This window comes from Bemisia tabaci, chromosome 6, assembly GCF_918797505.1.
Source record: "Bemisia tabaci chromosome 6, PGI_BMITA_v3".
Lineage (NCBI taxonomy): Eukaryota > Metazoa > Arthropoda > Insecta > Hemiptera > Aleyrodidae > Bemisia > Bemisia tabaci.
The window spans coordinates 28,842,581-28,861,389 of record NC_092798.1 but is presented as its reverse complement, the minus strand read 5'-3'; the positions used below and the strand labels follow the sequence as shown (position 1 = coordinate 28,861,389).

Genomic DNA, 18,809 nt, shown 5'->3' with positions numbered 1-18,809 from the left:
CATTTAGAACTCACTGATCATCATTATTGATTTAATATATTTAAGGCCTGTTTTATGTCAGCACTTAAATATTACTAACTATATTACTTTATGTATATATTATTCTACCTCTCCTTTGAGTTCCGTGAGTTCTAAATGGCATGCCAAGATTATTCTGAAAATCTGAAAAAATGAGTGTCGGAGAGAAACTGTAAAATTCTCCTTCCATCTTTTCTATCCCCATGCGCTTACAGGAAGTACACTGAAAAACCAAGTCACTTGGATTCTGAGTCTGGAGTCTTAAAACATTTGACAAGAAAAAATACTTGTGATTCAGTCGGATTTTTGCTTGAATCGAAAGCCAAGCCTCTTTTTTCAGGCGGATCTCCTTTTGACTCCAGCAAAAATCCGATTGGAAGAAAATTTTTTCTTGTCAAGTACTTTAAGAGTCTGGACTCAGGATCCAAGATAATTTTTTTTCCAGTCTGCCTAATATTCGATACATCCAAAACTAAGCGGCATCATCCAAAAAAAATGAAAGAAAGTAGAAAAGAACACGAATCGCTCTAATAATCAGTTTTAGTGAAAAAAAAAACGCGGTCTATGCTGGTGCCTGTCGAATTTTGATTAGTTCTCTTGCTCAAAGAAAACGTGTAAATTAATTTGCATTTGAACTCCTTCTGAGGAATGATACGATCTAAAATCTTATAAAATGACCTTGTTCTTGCCAATTGAAAATGAGAAATATGTGCGTCCAACAGCACTCCTTATGGAGCGTGGATGCTTTATATAATATTTCGAATACACCTGTCAAGATCATGGAGTATTCGATCGTCTGCTCAGCTGGTTAAGGTGTTTTAATTTTCGCCGTCCACGTCATTGCCTCGCTTTCGTACATAGCGTTTCGACGCCAAGCGTGTTACGCAAGGAAGCACGACTGTCATTCATTTGAAATTATTTTTTATTCAATTTTTTCTTGTTCGCTATGAATTATCCAAATATTCATCCCCTTTTCGTCTATCTATTCATAAGCGTTGTTTTCTTCACGGCTTCCTTCGGTATTTAAAAAACTTATGGTTTGATTCGATAATGAATGCAGTCAGCTTCTCTCTCGATGGTTCAATAACGACGACATTCGTCAACTCTTACGTAAGGATAATTATTACATAATACTTATTTTTTATTCAATTTTAAGCTAGGCTCTGATTAGTTCTCTCGCTGTTGATGTCCCATTCAACTTGTATCCAATAGCTCGGCTATGATCCAATTCACTATGTTTCATCAGTCGTCCTCTAAGAGTCCAGCTTGAGATGGGTAGATCTTCAAGGGAGGAGTGTTCAATAATATATGCTAATAATGTAAAGTTCTGACAAACAAGACGTTCAAGTTCATCTTTCAACTTGAATGTCATGTAAATGCAAGAAAAAACTCCTGGAACGAGAAAAAAGGGAGGAAAAAATGGAGGTAGCCTAGGCTAAACCCAAAATTCAGATGATCTGCGAGACCGGGATGTTTTGGGGTCCTAATATTGTCCGACGCTTGGATTCCTGACTGTACGCAGTTCTGCTGCGTGAAGAACGGAAGGAAGTCAATAGATGAAATTTCTTGAGGAGCATTCTAACTTAGCATATAGCATTCATCTTGAGAGCGACCACGTCTTTGCCCCAGATTTGGATTCAAGGCGTGGCGCCTCTCGCCCCAGGAGGCTGAAGAAGCGCGAGTGTCATCGGTACTTGCATTGCCGTGCTAAGGAAAAACGCCGTATGAACATTCAGGCGTTGCCAAATTTCCTTCAATAAAATACGAATTTTCAAGGAAACTGTTGGATATTTTCCCCCGATTTTTTCAGACAAGTTTGTGCTCAATTTAAGCTAAAATATCTGCAAATTTCAAGGCAAAAATACATAACTCTCCTCAAAAATACACGCTTTATCCGAAGACATTTGGCAACGTCTGAAAGCTCGTACGACGTTCTTCTTCAATATGGCAGTGTAGAAAACCGAGCTTTTACGCGGCGCGTTGTAGTGTATCCGTATCTGGCACTCGCATTCGCATCATGGCCGTGTGCTTTTTTTCCCGAGAGGCGAGACGCGAGTAACACAAAGCCGGGAGAAAGGTAGGAAAGGCGATGCGATGCTCGGCTACGAAAGCGAGAGAGGATGATGACTGCGCCGTAGCGGAGCAGCGTCGTTGCCGGTCACGCAAGTCGTAACTCTTCCTCCCTCCGGAGAGGCAGCCCCCGAGCCCGGTGTCCAAGTCTTCCTCCTCCTCGCTTTTCAGGACGGAAGGTTCCCCAGCCACGCGACCTCGCCTGCTCCTTGCTCTTTGCGCGCCGGTAAAAAATTCAGCCGCATCCGAAGGGGGATACTTTGACCTCTGAACGGTGGTTCTCGCGGGGGTGGAGAGCCCGGGCCGCCGGTTCGACCCTCCCTCAACTCCATCCGGTTAGTCGTAGACGAGGAAAGACCACGCAATGAAAATTGAAGCAGCGGGCTGATCATTGAAATTGATAGAAAAAGCTACTCTCAAAAAACAAGTATGGGAAGAGTAACTTACCGGCCGAGTTATGGATCATGGAGCCATAAAATATTGTTCGTGGAGCCGTGCTTATAGGTTCACGACCAATAAAGTATGGCTCAGAAAGCCATACTGAAGGTAAGTCACTTTGGTTAGAAATGATGGATCTCCGAGCCATTTTTTATGGGTCTCAGGGTCATGTCTTTTTTTGAGTGTATGGACAAAAAAGACGAGGGATATGGAGGGATCTCATTGGTGGATGTGGGTGGTTGCAATGGATAAAGGAGGTAGGTAATAGACTAACTATTAACGGCAACCAACGAGAGACCTTTTAGTTATTCCATCATCTCCCTTAGTCTATAGGAATCACCCATTTCAACCAATAGGATCGATACACACTCCCTATGTCTTTTATGTCTATTGCTTTGTTTATCAATTTCAATAATAAGCCCGCAAACCAGAGTACCTATTTAGTGAGAGTACGGACATGTCGGTAATTTTGAGGTTAGATCATGGAGCTTCTAGGGCCTAAAAGGGCAGCCGACCTTCATTAAGACTCCTTCATTTGAAATTGTTTCGAAAGTTCGAGCTCAGTGACGTCATCATATAACGCGGAAAATGGCTGCAATATCTTAACTGTCAACACCTGCCGTGATTTATCCGTGCAAGCCACTCGCGATATCCTCACCACTATCGCGATGACTGATGAAAGGTGGGGGGCTGCGCCCCGACCGTATCCTTTTTCCCTCTTTTTCGAAACAATAAATAAAACGGGACGGTAAATTATTCAAATGATCTGGATTCCCCGTCTCGCTTTCCTACTCCTCCGGACCCGCGCCACGGGATCGGCTCGGACGACCGGAGACGACAGGTTTTCTCGTCCCGATGTCCGAGAATCCGGTTTGGAGGCATTAGAAATGGCAATCGGACGACGGACGCGATGGCATGGCGGTGGATCGTGGCTCCAGGCCCCCCTCCCCGCAGTCCGCTCTCGTCGGCCAGGATACCTTATAAGGAAAAAAGCCGTGGAAACTGAGTTGATATGCCTAAGTTTGGTCCTCGCACGGCCGTTTTTTAAGTATCCGAATTTTTATTTTCGTGCCGCCCCTTGTCGGCCACCTGTATTCCTCTGTCCGAAGCGCGCATCGGTTGATTGAGCAGGGCTGTTGCACAGTGGAACAAGACTTTTAGTGAAGTCGGATGTGAAATTTTTGACTTAAACACTGGGAAAAAAAACATTGGATCTAGAGTCCAGACTCTTGAAGACTTGGACAAGAAAAAATACTCTTGATTCAATCAGATTTTTGCTTAAATCAAAAGGAAATCCGCTCAAATTAAGAGGCTTGGTTCTTAATTTAAGCAAAAATCCGATTGAATCAAGAGTATTTTTTCTTGTCGGTGATTTTAAGAGTCTAGACTCAAGATCCAATGTGTTTTTTTTCCCAGTGAATTGCTGCTTTTTTCCAATCCATTTCATCAAGCTGTTAATTTTAAGGGGTGCCCCTGAGACGGAATTTCACCAAAAAATAAATTAAACCACTTTTAACTCTCACATTTCGTACTATGGGTGACGTAAGCTCTTTAATTGTGCACGTCATGTTTAATCTGCCCCTCTGTACGCCGCTTCATGGGCAAGTAGAAGTAAGTTCAGTTCAAATAAAACCAACATTTTCTCTCCCCTGGGATGACGTCAAAATTAGGTCGGAATTGTAAGCCACCAATTAATCAAAACGCCCCTCCCTGGAAATCCTTTTTGGAGCTCCTAATGCATATTGATATGCTTTTACTTAAAGCATTTTTAAGGAGATTTGGAGGCAGCTTTTTAGGAAAGTCTCGCAAGTTTGATTTTAGGCTCGTTCCAAACCTGGGGCCTATCGAGAACTGATGTCTCTTCAAGCAAGTGAATGTTTTAATCATTTCATGTAAATCATGTTCCTTTTTACGACTGGAAATGGTTTTAATATAATCGCGGAGTCCTAACACTGCAAGTTTGTTGACTGGCGATTAGCAAATCGTTTCTCACGCGTTTAACAATATGCAGACGCTGATGAAGTTAAGTGGCACTTCCGTGGAGAGGTGTTGTGTTTCTCGACACTGTGCAGTTGTTTTTCTCGGATTGTTGTTTTTCTCTGAATCTAATGGCTGTTTTTTCTTGGTGTGTTGCAGGTATGTCAATTGGTTTAGTCTGTTCGTCCGAGTCGTAAGTTAAAATGAATTTTAAGAGATTACAAATTTGGGATGATTGCTTCTGCGGTTGATAATGACTGCTTTTCTCTTTTGAAGCGTTGACATTTTCCTCGAAACTCTTTAAAAGTCACTTAGTTTTTATCTAAAGGCGACCGAGAGGTCATCCTAAACCTCCGCAGAAGAAGGGTTCAGGCTAGGGGGTTCTAGGCTTTCATTCCAGATGAAGTTTTCTGTTGACTGTATGTTCTGAGGGTTTTATTTTTGCCTATTATCAAGAGAATTGGTGTTTGTATCTTTGGCAACGCTGTAAAAGCCTTGCGTCCCGAATCGAGTGCACATTCAGGCATTCAGGTCATTGATATTCCAATATGCTAAAATAGCACGTGAGTCTGCGTGGTTTGGATGAATTTCAATGCTTGAATTTGAATTATTTATTGCACAGAGCGGTGATTTTTTTAAAGGTGGTTGCCTTTGGGTCCGACCCGAATTTATGCAGCATATCATTCCGTTCGACTTGGAATGAGCCAGTTCGGCTGAATTTTTTTATTACATATTATGAAAGTCCTTGGTGAAATGAGTATACAGAATTTTTCTCAGATTTTTTTGAGCCCTCTGGCTCTGAGAAATCTTACTTCAAAAACGCCAAAAATTGAAGGTCTCTGAAACGCTGTTTGAATCGCGCGGGCTGAGAGCTGACGTCACACTTTAGGTGGTGACCACCCTTGGTTTATTCCGAGTTAGTCCGAACAATATGGCTGCTGCCCGGTTTGTTTATTTAGCGAAAGTTTCTAGCTGTATATTGGGATTTAGTGGTAAAATTTGACGAGAAATTTGTTGAAACATTTGGTTTCGTCACAAATTAACTCTTTCTTGATGAAACAAGGCGTTAAAGTTCGCGAAATTTAGTCACCGGGCGACCGCGAGTGAGCATCGGCTATCGGAAACGACGGGCTCGTAAACAACCGAAGATTGATAACAGGAAGGATCCAAACAACTCGGAATCTTTTAATTTTCTCTACCTTTAAACCATTTCTGACTTCTACAAAGCATCTGACAATCAGTTTTATCGTATTTTACAACCTGGAGCTAGAGTCTATCGGCTCATTGTGATGTGTATTCAGAGCATTCTGAAACAGAAAGTCAGTTCTCACAAGTTCACACCCAGACATTCTTTTCTTGGATCATTCGCTTTTCATTTTCGCCTCAAATCAAGTGTTTTGTAGTTTCCTTATCTGAAGTATGCGGTTTTGAATTCATACAAGAGTTTGAAGTTCACCTTTTTTTAGCATTAAAGCCTGTTGAGCCCTCAAACTTTACCGATATGATTACCTACAGTTCAAGGTTCCTCTGGTCCGTACCAAGTGATTACACATCAAAGATGTGTCTTATGGTTCTTCAAATTAACAGTTCAGAAGTAAATTAGAGACTACAGTAACTTAATCCACTCCTGTCCTTTCCTTCAGTGTTTGTTCGTGTCTGTTCTTTATGCGTTACCACTCTAGTGCATACACCGGTAATGTAGGTTAGTTAGGTATTATCGCATATTTTCTACTAGCAGTACCTTCTCTTAAGCGTTGTAATTTAGCAAAGAAATTCCACCAGTTGCAGAAAATTGTGTGCGTAATGAATAAGTGAATATGAATACCTCCTTTTGGTGACTCAAAGTTTCTCAGATCCGTCTCAAGGAAGTTTTGCATATAGGTGCATGATCAGTTTTGCCAGATGAAATTACTGCTCTTGCAGCTTCAAATTTATACTTTGATCTCTGATTCACTAATAAATGACACTTTATGGTGTCATTTATATTTAATCAGTTCAAAGCTAATTCGACAATGAATCATCAAAGGTCCGATGGAGGAAGGAATTTTCCGGTGAGTGCCACGGCTGAATCAACATTCCAACTAGACTTGCGAAGGTATCAACCCAAACAGATTCATGAGGAAGTGATACCTATATGGTAAGTGGTAATTATATTAAGGCTCTTTCATTTCTTAGGTGCGGTGTGCATTAAAAATTTCTAAATCTGCTCATCTGCAGTCATATACTTGAAGAGGAGTACAGCATGAAAAATAGGCTACTATTCTTGGTATTTCTGATTGAGAGTCAACTTGTTCACTTGATGCATTCACTTTCCTTTCAAAGAATGAAATATTAGAGGTGACTCTCAAACACTGCAACCGAGAAAGGGCCTTTTTGCATCCAGTGACTCAATTACGTATTGACTACGGTGTTCAAAACTTCTACTTTAAGTTTAGATTTTAAATGGAAAACAAGTCGACTTACTGCTCTACATATTCACAAAATATTCTGCACGTAGAAGATATAAATATCGCACACATTTCAGAAATTTTGTCGAATAATTTTTCCATTGGGACATCAAGAGAAGCAATCAGACTAAAACTTAGTGAATGTAGGTAAGTACTTTCTCAGATTAGCCATGCCACTACTTTTCCTCGCTTTTTCATTAATCATTATCCACAAAGTTAAACATACTTAATCTAAATGTTACACTAAACTCGTGTATTTAACCTGATAGTACCTCAGTAATTATAATTATCTTACCTGTTAAACTGTATGATGCAATGAAAAAAAAATTGGCCTCCGGCCAATTTATGCGCGGCGCAAGCGCCGCGTACCGGCGCTTCGCGCCGGCATGTGGGGGGGCTTCGCCCCCCATCATGGTGCGAAGATCGCACAAGACTTTCTCGCTTTTGCCGGCGCTCCGCGCCGGCATAGACACTTTTACTGCAATATTTAGAAAAATACTGCCAATTTCACAAAATCATAAAGTTTGATTGGAATTTTGATCGCAGGATAATAGTTATTAAATTTTTATTCAAACCACTGCACTATATTGTAAATGTCTTCGAGATATAGGATGAATTCATACATTCGGACTCGACTTGTCGATATTATGAGGCATCTTCAATTAAATATGTAATTGATTAATGATGCCTCCTATTAAAGACGGCGATCCGTAAAAATCTTAGCTTTTCTACGATTCATTAGGATCCATTAGATTCATTGGCATCATACTTCAGATACGATTATATGTTATAATCTTTCCTTAAGCACGGTCAAAAGCCATCAAAAATCTACTTCAATGGGTAGATTGACTATTCGATGTTTAAATAGTCTTAAAACTAAACGGTTTTCGCTTAGCATCGTCCAAATTTTAAATTTGGCGGGCGAATCTACCTGCTGGTAATGGTTCACCACCCGCCCGCCAAGAGCGCCAGTTCCTTAGCGCGTATCCCCGTAATTCGAAACGAAAACAATAGAGAGCGCCACCTTCTTCTTGCTGCTCGTAACCAGTCGTAACCCCGTGTCAACAAACCTCGCAACAACAACATCAATACCTAATTAAATCAATCATGTTTGTGCAGTTTTATTATATTATTATATTATATTTGTGTTCAGTACCTCGTAAAAAGGAACCGCGAAAGATGGAATCTGCCGGGATTCTAAATTCATCAACAACAAACATATTAGTTTCTAATAAAAATCCAAGTGTCAGTGCTTGCGTTTTAGCTTCGATAATTGTATGTAATGTAAGTACCTGATTAGTTGTCTAATTTTGCTTGGTGTATACCTACGGAGTAATTTTGGAGATAGTATATGATGCATTATACAATGCATTTGAATTCCTAGGTTTCATCTGACTCAAAGTGTTCGCTGCTATTATCTAGGAGCGTACCGACTCATTCATTGGAGAATTGAGCGTTTCCTATCGGCCCCTCTGCAATTATGAGATTAGTCCAAGGACCCTTTAGGAACTTAATTAATGACTCAGGTGGTGCTTTTGAGCCAACTTTCAAAGAATTAAAGGCATTTTTTTAAAATCTACTGTCCATGAGCTCTCCGTCTGACCGAAGTGCTCTCCTCGCTACATGACGCGTAACCCTTCAATTTTTAGTTTAGTCCAAAGACCTCACAGGAACTTAAATTAATGAACCAGGTGGTGCTCTTATGCTAACTTTCGAAGAATTAAAGGCATTTGTTTCTAAAATTTACAGTCCTTGAAAATGAGCTGTTTGTGATGTCGCGGAGCAAAGTGCCCTACTTTTGGGCCTCGTAATCCCTTGAATTTTGAGTTTAGTGCAAAGATCTTTTTGGAACTTAAATTAATGACCCAGGTGATGTGCTTGATGCCCATTTTTAAAGAATTAAAGCCATTTTTCAAAATTTACAGTCTTTCAAAATGAGCTTTCCGTGTGATTTTGCTAAAAATGGACAATTGAGCGTAGCCCCCCCAAATTTTAGCGTACCTCAAAATCGTTGGACGTGCATAAGGAGACCATAGATATGGTGTCCTGTGCCAATTTTGAATGAAATCGAACAGATAGATTCTGAGATATCGCTGTAGACAGATTTGGGGGACGCCACACGGACGGACACACATTTTTTCAAGTATGGTTATTTTTACTCCTGGGACCTTAAAACGTCTAGAAATGATGAAATTTCAACTTTTTTTTTTTTTTTTTTTTTGGAGGATGACAATACTTCCTCTCTACCCTATGGGAGCGAGAAAGTAAAAATTTCACTTCGAGACAGATGATCATTTCCTGGTTGATACCTTCGCAAGTCTAGTTGGAATGTTGATTCAGCCGTGGCACTCACCGGAAAATTCCTTCCTCCATCGGACCTTTGATGATTCATTGTCGAATTAGCTTTGAACTGATTAAATATAAATGACACCATAAAGTGTCATTTATTAGTGAATCAGAGATCAAAGTATAAATTTGAAGCTGCATAGAGCAGTAATTTCATCTGGCAAAACTGATCATGCACCTATATGCAAAACTTCCTTGAGACGGATCTGAGAAACTTTGAGTCACCAAAAGGAGGTATTCATATTCACTTATTCATTACGCACACAATTTTCTGCAACTGGTGGAATTTCTTTGCTAAATTACAACGCTTAAGAGAAGGTACTGCTAGTAGAAAATATGCGATAATACCTAACTAACCTACATTACCGGTGTATGCACTAGAGTGGTAACGCATAAAGAACAGACACGAACAAACACTGAAGGAAAGGACAGGAGTGGATTAAGTTACTGTAGTCTCTAATTTACTTCTGAACTGTTAATTTGAAGAACCATAAGACACATCTTTGATGTGTAATCACTTGGTACGGACCAGAGGAACCTTGAACTGTAGGTAATCATATCGGTAAAGTTTGAGGGCTCAACAGGCTTTAATGCTAAAAAAAGGTGAACTTCAAACTCTTGTATGAATTCAAAACCGCATACTTCAGATAAGGAAACTACAAAACACTTGATTTGAGGCGAAAATGAAAAGCGAATGATCCAAGAAAAGAATGTCTGGGTGTGAACTTGTGAGAACTGACTTTCTGTTTCAGAATGCTCTGAATACACATCACAATGAGCCGATAGACTCTAGCTCCAGGTTGTAAAATACGATAAAACTGATTGTCAGATGCTTTGTAGAAGTCAGAAATGGTTTAAAGGTAGAGAAAATTAAAAGATTCCGAGTTGTTTGGATCCTTCCTGTTATCAATCTTCGGTTGTTTACGAGCCCGTCGTTTCCGATAGCCGATGCTCACTCGCGGTCGCCCGGTGACTAAATTTCGCGAACTTTAACGCCTTGTTTCATCAAGAAAGAGTTAATTTGTGACGAAACCAAATGTTTCAACAAATTTCTCGTCAAATTTTACCACTAAATCCCAATATACAGCTAGAAACTTTCGCTAAATAAACAAACCGGGCAGCAGCCATATTGTTCGGACTAACTCGGAATAAACCAAGGGTGGTCACCTAAAGTGTGACGTCACAAATCGGCGTTCGCGCCACGGCCCGGATTCAAATAACGTTTTTGAGGGGCACGATTTTAAAATCGCATTTTCTCCCCTTAGCAATTTTTTTCAAAACTTTTTATTGTGCTCATCGTTTTTCTGGTGAAATTTTACATATAAAGCAATAGCTTTTAAGCCAATCCCTCACCAGCCGAACTGCCTCATTGGAAGGCTGTCTGTAAGATGTACACTTGTACAGCGCACGAAGATTGAACCGAGTATTTTTTGCCGAATTTGGAAATGTCGCTTGAATTAGGCCGTTTTTAGGCGGTGGCAATTCAAACCGCTTTCATTTTAACGACTCCACGTGAAATTTTTTCGAGGTTTTTTATTTTTGAACCGTCAATTAATACATTTCTGTCAGCAGAATCATTCGACAGTAGAAAGACTTGAGCCGTCGACAGATTCGTGCCATCACGAAAGGTCAAATGAATGTTCTTGTTTGTCTGCGATCGCGTTCGAGACCCTAGCAGCAAATTCTCGCCAATAGTCTCTTAAAACTTTGACTTTTAATTTTAAAATCATTTCCGCTCGAAAAATGTACCCGATTCGTTTCAATTTAAATTTAATCCTCATTATCATGGAACTCTAATGAATGAGTTCATCATCATACCGATACCATGAGTTCGGAATCCGTTGATGATTAAAGATGGTCGCCGAGTTGTTTCTGTCGTTAATTCCGGTTTCTGGTAACGCTGATTATCATAATCGCCGGGTGATGTGGCGGTCGGAATAGCGCGGTCGAGGCCTCCGGAAGCGGTCGCAGATTCCTCGGCCGGGATTATGATCCGAGATTCCGGGCCCAGCCGCAGCCGTCTAGCCCGACCCCGACAGCGTGTCATCAACTCATCACTCACGCCCGAATCGCGTCTTCTGAAATTCCTGATTTTTTAGGCTTTGTGCTGCAATTTTTTGTGAAAAAGTGCTGATTTTGACTCGCACTCGAGCGAGACCCCTGATTTCGTCGCTGCGTGCTCGGCTCGGTGACTCATCGATGGATGTTGCACTTCCGTGTGAAAGAGTCATCAAAATTCGGCCCCAGGTCGTAAGTTATGACCAGAGACAAATATGTTTAATTCGCTAGGAAGGGCTGCTTTTTTAGCCTGTGTCCAGCAATTTTTTTGTGAAAAAAAGCTGATTTTTACTCACAATCGAGCGAGACCCCTGATTTCGCCGCTGCGTTCTGCTCGGCTCGGTTGCGAGGAGGAGCTGTATCGTCGGAGGCGAACGAGAAAGATGCTGAAGCAATGGCGATGCCTGGAAGTTGGCAATCTGTTTTTCCTGCATTTAAATGTATGTAAAACAATTGATCCTTGGTGAGGCAGCTTGCCTCACCTGAAATCGATATTTTTAATGGCTTTTAATGGAGGAAAAACAGTGTTGCCAACTTGCTGGAATCGCCGCTGATTCGGCATCTTGGTCGTTCTCCTTCGATGACGTAGCTCTTCCTCACAGCCGAGTCCAGCAGAACGCAGTGGCAAAATTAGGGGTCTCACTGGATTGTGAGTGAAAATCAGCACTTTTTCACAAACAATTAAAGCAACAAGGCTGAAAAATCAGCCGTTTCCACTGAAGTTAACAGGTTCGTCTCTCAATATGACCTGGGGCCAAATTTTGTTGACTCTTTCACACGGAAGTGCAACATTCATCGATGAGTCCTAACCGCATCGCCGGCCAATCAGCAGCGCTGAGCCGGACTTAAGTGCAGTCGAGCCTCGTCCTAATTATTGTATTCAGGTCCAGTGGAAGGACCAACAGAATTTGGCCCCGACTCTCAATCAGAAGTGGAAACAGCGCGCGGTCGTTGCGAGTTGGCAACGGTGCAGCATCACTTGTTTTATGATGATCACGCCGATGATTATCGTGGCCGCTCCGCTTTTCCATGCTTGTCAATACGTCACGATACTGCTCCAGCTCGGAAACCGGTTCGTCCGGTCGCGGTTGATCCCCCCCCCCCCCTTTCCGTCGCCGCCGCAACCGCCGCGCCGCCGCGAATTCTGCCCACTCGCAGACAATGAGGTCCCCCGCGCCCCCCCGACCGATGGGCGGAGAAGCCTGACAGCTTGCCTTCGGCCGCGTTCGTCTTTTTCTTCCTCTTTTTTTCACCCCGTCCGTCCGTCCGTCCGGCCACGTTTCCTTTTTCTTCCTAATGTGTAATTTATAGGCCGAATTTTTACGGATTAGATGCGATTTTTTTACCCTTTTATTTTTCTTTCTCCTCTTTTTTAATGGTCGCTAATTTATTCTCGTCGGGCGGAAAAAAATGTCCTAAATACTGGGCATCTCGTGCCGCGGCGCTCAAGTGTGTCAGATTATTAGTTTATTCTTGGTTACGTAAGTCGGTTCGGTTTCCAGGCGTTCCTCCTCATCCCGCCCCCCGGCGCTGGCTTTCTATAATCCGACCACGAGCCCGCTGAAGCGTCGTCTTTTCTTTTCGTTTTTTCTCCATCTTCGCTTTTTCTTCTCGCTATTTTTACCCTTGTAGTGGCGCACCTGCTTCTTCTTTCGTTTTTATCCTTTTTGCAGTAGTTTTGAACACTCCTCATCAAGGTCATGCTAATCTGCGCTGGTTATTCGGCTCATAAACCTTTCTATACTTACGTCTCGGGCAGATTTAGTTTGGTTTGGAGGCAAGCGTGGTTACGTGGAGCAACCATTCGAAAGGCGTGTAGCTGCAGCATGTATTGATGACTTTCAGTGAATGATATTGAATAAATTATCAATAAATGCAAGATGACATGGCATGCCCTTACAGTGTGATGATAGTAATAGATTTTTTCGGCGTGCATTATCCTCCTCCTGAAAAAATCGAAATCTAATGAAAAAAAAAATCGAAATCTAATGTAAAACACGACGAAATCGAAAATCGAAAATCGAAATTTAATGTAAGAACGTATTTTATTTTTGTGTGGAAAGTCAGGATTCATTCACCGAATCAAGATTCTGTAATCATCTCAACCACTCGCTCTTCGGCCGTTTTTTTGTTTTAAATGTGGAAAAGAAGGGAAGGAAAATGGAAAGTGTCAACACTCGTTCAGTATTGTCATGCTTTTTCCTTTTTCCATTCTGTACTTTCAGGTGGACAGTTTGGCAATTTTGCATGGGGAGAAGAGGTGTGGTATGTGCTCCTAATTTAAACAACTCTCGGAAATCCCGAAAAAATTACGTTTTTAGGGGACAATTTTTCGGTCAAGAGAAAGGTACCAGCTACGCCACCGATAGCGATTCCGTCTCGCAAAGAAGTCGCCTCGGTGAGGCAATTGACAAGTTCTAAGCGTTGCAAACGGCTTCCCTCACCGATGAAGTGACTGTAAATTTATTCAAATTTCTAATCGGTGCATTTGAACCCGAGTTTTTGGAAAGGGAGGAGACGACTCAGAAACGGCAATAAAGCCAACGAGATTGCGACCGGCGAAACGGACGACTCCGCAGCGTTTCCAAGTCCCGTCCGGCCTCCGCGGGCGGGTAATTACCTCCAACGCCCCGGTCCCGGTCGGCGGTAATGACGGAGCCCGGAGGAGATAAATCATCCGCGGTAATCGGTTTCCAATCCTTCGTCAGTCGGACAATCCACTTCGTCGTATCGGTCCTCGTAATTTGTCGCCATCCAGGCATACACGCCACTGCGCGCCGCCCGCTAACTGTAAAATCTCGCAGTCGTGAATAAATACATAAATAATCGGGTTGACGAAGCAGCCACAGCCGCGGGCCGCGATGAGCAAGACGTTATTCTGCCGTGCTAGGGAAAAACGCCGTATGAACCTTCAGGCGTTGCCTAGTTTCCTTCGGAAAAACGCGAATTTCCTGGTAAACTTATGAATATTTTCTTCCCAATTTTTCAGATAATTTTGTTCGCAATTTCACCTAAAGATTCTGAAAATCTGAAGGGAAAAAGTTCATAACTTTCTTCAAGAATAAACATTTTATCGAAGGAAATTTGGCAACTCTCGAATGTTCGTACGGCGTTTTTCCTTAGCACGGCAGTATTGTAGTCGTCGCGAGAGAAACAAAACGAAAAGAATAAAGAGGAGGAGGCGGGGTGGCGGGGAGGGTAAGAGGTAGAAGAAGAAAACCCGGGCTCGTTTAATTGCAATTTGCACGGCGCGGGGGGGGGGGGGGGGGGGCGAGCGCTTCGATTCGGTCGGTGAAATATTTGAATGGGCGAAACGGCGAGGGGGCGGGGGGCGACGCCGCGGCGATTGACACGCATTCGCGGTGGGTGGTAGGCGGAGGGGGTGACGGGTGGGGGGCACGAGGTGCTATAAATTCGAAGGTCAGCCGCTGCCGCTCGTTGCCTGTGTTTTTCATTCGCTCCGTAATCCCAGTCGAACAATAATAAGGTCATGTCGATTTTGTTGCTGTTTTATTCCTCTTTTTCCTGTCGCTTCTTCCTCTCGCGCCTTGCGGTCGGCGCCGTCGCCGCGTTGCCGCGGGTTTCGCCGTTGGCATTTCGTGCGGGAGCTCTTGGAGCGTGGACGAGACTGGGTACTGGGTGGGTAATGTGTTCCCTGCACGAATGGGTTTCCGCTATGAATAATTGAGCGAGTTCTTTTTCGGGGGTTGCGCTAATTTCGCCTGACGATGACGTGTTGAACAATCGTTTTCGACAAATTTGACCCCAAGGTCGACGGACTTGAGTCAGTCAAGTAAGAGGGATAATCTCTCTCAGTGCAATCCAGATACTCCAATTCGTTCTTTATTTCTCCAAAGTTATTCTTATTTGTAAGGTCCTCAAGCGCCGCACCCTCCCCTCTCCCCACCCCCCAAACTATTATCACTTTATGGGGTACTGACGAAAATTGGCGAATTTCTGCCCAATGAAGACCGCCCTCGTCGAGACATTCCAGAGAAAACCTGAATCATCTTCGAAAATAGGCCTGATATGAATTTAACCATGATAAAATCCAGTTTGTCCAAACCTCGTGGCGCGTTGTTCCATATTCGAATAGTTTGTTCTTCCAAGGAAACGAAGGTCCAAGGCCAATCTTACGTGAGCCTCCCACTCGAAAACGAAAGAAAAAAATCACTAATATGAATTTTTTTCTGGCTATCTCAATTACTTTTGGGCAATAGGTCTGTGCCTCGCAACCTCGCAAGGGCAGTTCCAAAGTCGCCCAAAACACCTCACATAATACTAGAACGGCTCCGATCTTTGTTTTAGTCAGAAAACAACTAATCCGTTAGTGCCATTCGTCAGCAATCATGATTAGGCAATGTACATTTGTGCCTCTACGAAAACGTCGAGCTTCTGAATAAAACTCGTGCTGGATAGCACCTAGAGTTATCTATCCTCTGACGACTCAACTGTAAACGAAAATTCTGGAATGAAACGTGGAATGCGAATGCTCGGTACGGCGCTGCAGCGGAGAGATCCTTGTATCGATGCTATAAGAGGATGGAATTGGCGAACGTTGGCGAAGCTCAGATTTATTGCCATTCATGTCGTGAGCTGGTTTCGATTCCGTCGCTTCTTGCCAAGTGTGATTCGTCGAAGTAAGGTATCTCTCGAATTAGCAAAATGCCACCGCTCCTTCGAACGCGAGTCTTCGGTGTTTACCCGTCTCGTTGTTGTCGAGTTGGGACCAGAACTTGAAACGATGAGAGTGATTCTTTCGTGCTGTTCTTTTATGGTAATCCCGGTTGAAAAATTCGGAGGAATGCACGTCTCGACGCCTTTCGTGGCGATATCCGCAGATGTGTCAATTTTATGTCGTTAGAAAGGACCTGCTAATTCTTTCACGGCGACACCAGAAGGAAGAGACATAAGACGATTAGTAGTAAAGCAAATTCATCCTGTCAGACCCCAAATAGCCAATGTGCTAAAATAATAACTCTTTCAACGCTTGTTTAAACACTTAAATACATTTGACAAAAGTTCGACGCCTGCTAGTTTTGCTCATAAATTCTTGAATTAAGACACGGAATGCAAAAAACACTCTCGTGCTATACAATGCTGCTAAAATAGTGCAATTTGTAATATGTTTTTCCGTGACTACAACACTCCTCGCAACGAACCAGTTCCTGGTATTGAGAGAGCATATTTCTCATCAGTTCTGATGTCATTAAGAAGGTAATAGTTATCTCAGTTTTTATGAGAGAACTTAGCATTGAACTCGGCAAAATATCGTAGAAATCAATAACTGTCCGGGCTTGTCAGTAGATGAATATTGTCAGCGCTAGCGAGGGCAAGAAATTCAAAAATTTACGTGGCGAGAATGAATGGACTTCATTTTGCAATTAAGAACTACAATTTCTGACTCATTTGCTGAAGTACTTTCCTGCGTAGGGAAAGCAATGGCACGTCCGTTGTCTTCAAAGTGAACTTGAAATTGTAGTTCCTATTTGCAAAATTTAGTCTGTACGAAGAAACTGCTTTAAAAAAAATGAAGTTGAATCAATTATGAATTTACCTCCTACACTAATTGCTATCATCTTGTGAATGTAGCTGCATGAGAATTCTTTTACGAGGGTCATCCAAAAAGTAAGTTTCCCTACCTTGTATCTTCCGAACGAAAAGAGATAAATCAAATCGATAAAGATGCACATATTAGATATACTCTAAGCTGTAAAACAAGCTCAAGTTTTTGAAAATCGGTCAAGGGGTTCGCGAGTAAACTTAATTTTACTAAGACAACCTCCTGTCGCCGCGTGCCCACCTCCGGGGTCAGGATGCGCGGAGAGTCGATTATAGAAGACTCGGGTTATCGCCTCTAAACATCACATCAACAAGAAATGCTAAAGTTTTCATTGAGTAACTACCTTACTAGTAGTTAGTAGTAGTTACCTTACTTTTTGATGTAGTCTCCACATCTTCTTTGACATTTTTGGTATCATTACAGCAGCTTCTCGACGCCCTCCGCGTGGAAGATCTCGTCTTGGCTCCGAAACTAGTCATTGACAGCGATCTGCACTCCCAAATCAGTTGCTTTGCGTAGGGAAATTTTCCCCCAATCCTTCAAACTTTCGTAATTTAGCTTCATGTGACTTTCATTTGTTCCCGAGCGGAAAAACTTCCACGATGGAAGCGATTTTCAACCGATTCAGAGGTACAGATCGCTGTCAATGACTGGTTTCAGAGTCAAGGCGAAAGCTTCTACGCGGAAGGCATCAAGAAGCTGCTATGATGATACCAGAAATATCAAACAAGATGTGGAGACTATGTCAAAAAGTAAGGTAAGGCCTACTCAAGGAAAAAATTAAAATTTCTTGTTGATGTAATGTATAGAGGCGATAACCCAAGTCTTCTATAATCGACTCTCCGCGCATCCTGACCCCGGAGGTGGGCACGCGGCGACAGGAGGTTGTCTCAGTAAAATTGAGTTTACTCGCGAACCCCTTGACAGATTTTCAAAAACTTGAGCTTGTTTTAAAGCTTAGAGTATACCTAATATGTGCATTTTTACCGATTTGATTTATCTCTTTTCGTTCGGAAGTTACAAGGTAAGGAAACTTACTTTTTGGATGACCCTCGTAATTCAATTATGTTCAGTTTATTTTCTTTTTTCCGGTTGACATTTAACATTACTAAATGACATGTCGGAATGTTTTTTCATCAGAATCGGAAAATAAGAGGGGCCATGAGACTGTAATTTATCAACTCCCATGGAACCTTGTAAATAAAAATTCGCTCCTCCACGTGTCTACATTCGAGCTGAGGTCTGGCATCCGTGTTGACCCGTTGAATGCTCAGCGTTCGTTCGCCCGTTTTCGATTCGAATTTATTTTCAGACGCTGTCAAAAAAATTCGCCAAGGCCTTCCGCGCCCCCCGCCCGCGTTTCCTCGCGCCTGCACTCCTTCCCCACCGCCCCCCTCGATGCCTCCAGATAGCCCGGATAGCACTTAATCATGATCTGGACGGGAGGGAATCGAATGCTTTTCCCCCTCGCTCTTTTCGGGCTCCGCCGTGCGACGACGTCCGATTTCTGCGAAACGACGCACAATGGATCGAGTTAATCAGAGAGGTCGGACATGAAATTTTTGACTAAAACTGCAAATTTTAATGTTTATTTCGTCGCATTTTAAAGTTCAAGGGGTGCTTTTCCAAGAAAATTATACGAGAAAACCATTGAAACCACTTTCAGAACCTCAAATTTTTTTATAAACGGAGTTATAAGCGTTTAAAGTTTCCAAATTTTGTCTGACCTTCCCTATTGCCTCGATCCACTGTGCGACGACCGAGCGTCGAGATTCGAGATTGTTCGCCGTTTTTTGTTAGATTTTAACTCGCATTGAATTATTATTTTTTTTTTTTTCCTTAAGTGGAATTTGGAAGTCTGGAAAAGAAGTGATGAGATGGAAAGCATTTAT

The 18,809-nt window shown here is 42.4% G+C and overlaps 1 protein-coding gene across 3 annotated transcripts in view; it reads left to right on the top strand.

The window, feature by feature from the left end:
* Kdm3 (Lysine demethylase 3) overlaps window positions 1-18,809 on the top strand; it is a 486,443-nt gene that overhangs the window by 391,033 nt on the left and 76,601 nt on the right. Inside the window, exon 2 of one of the 3 annotated variants that reach the window (XM_072301456.1) lies at window positions 4,663-4,696. The exons of the other annotated variants lie outside the window; for them this stretch is intronic. The gene's annotated coding sequence lies outside the window, so the exon portion shown is untranslated. The remainder of the gene's footprint in view (window positions 1-4,662; window positions 4,697-18,809) is intronic. 3 annotated transcript variants of the gene reach the window in all.